Raw genomic sequence first — 730 nt, forward strand, 5'->3', positions numbered from 1 at the left:
ACAGTCACCTCACTATGACGGAAAACCAGCGCGGCTCCTGTCACACCGATGACGTCACGGGCGGCCAGGGCATCATCAACCGGGCCAGCTGGAAGCCGGTCGTGGGCAGTATGTGATGAGAAAATGTTTTAGTCTAATTTTTGTTTAAAGTAAACATAAATCCAGAATTATACTACCAGTCAAAAGTTTTTGAACAGTAAGATTTTTTTAAAGTCTCTTCTGCTCACCAAGCCTGCATTTTTAAAAATCTAAAATACAGCAAAAGCAGTAATATTCTGAAATATTTTTACTATTTAAAATAACTGCTTTCTATTTGAATATATTTTAAAATGTATTTTATTCCTGTGATTTAAAAGCTGAATTTTCAGCATCATTACTCCAGTCTTCAGTGTCACATGATCCTTCAGAAATCATTCTAATATGCTGATTTGAGGTTAACATTTATTATTATTAATATTTAAACAGTTGAGTACATTTTTCAGGATTCTTTGATGAATAGAAAGATCCAAAGATCAGCATTTATCTGAAATAAAAAGCTTTTGTAACATACCATTCAAAAACTTGGAGTCAGTGTGTGTGTATATATATATATATATATATTTGGTATGGGGTGAAATTATAGAAATTACTACTTTTATCTAGCAAGAATGCTTTAAATTGATCAGAATTGATGATAAAGACATTTATAATGTTACAAAAGATTTCTATTTCAGATAAATGCTGTTCTTCT

General features: G+C 31.5%; 1 protein-coding gene across 1 annotated transcript in view; it reads left to right on the forward strand.

Annotated features, from left to right (window-relative positions):
* LOC107704136 (inactive carboxypeptidase-like protein X2) overlaps window positions 1-730 on the forward strand; it is a 20,221-nt gene that overhangs the window by 16,910 nt on the left and 2,581 nt on the right. The window lies entirely within an intron of this gene.

Source organism: Sinocyclocheilus anshuiensis, unplaced genomic scaffold (assembly GCF_001515605.1).
Source record: "Sinocyclocheilus anshuiensis isolate Anshui unplaced genomic scaffold, SAMN03320099.WGS_v1.1 scaffold690, whole genome shotgun sequence".
Classification (NCBI taxonomy): domain Eukaryota; kingdom Metazoa; phylum Chordata; class Actinopteri; order Cypriniformes; family Cyprinidae; genus Sinocyclocheilus; species Sinocyclocheilus anshuiensis.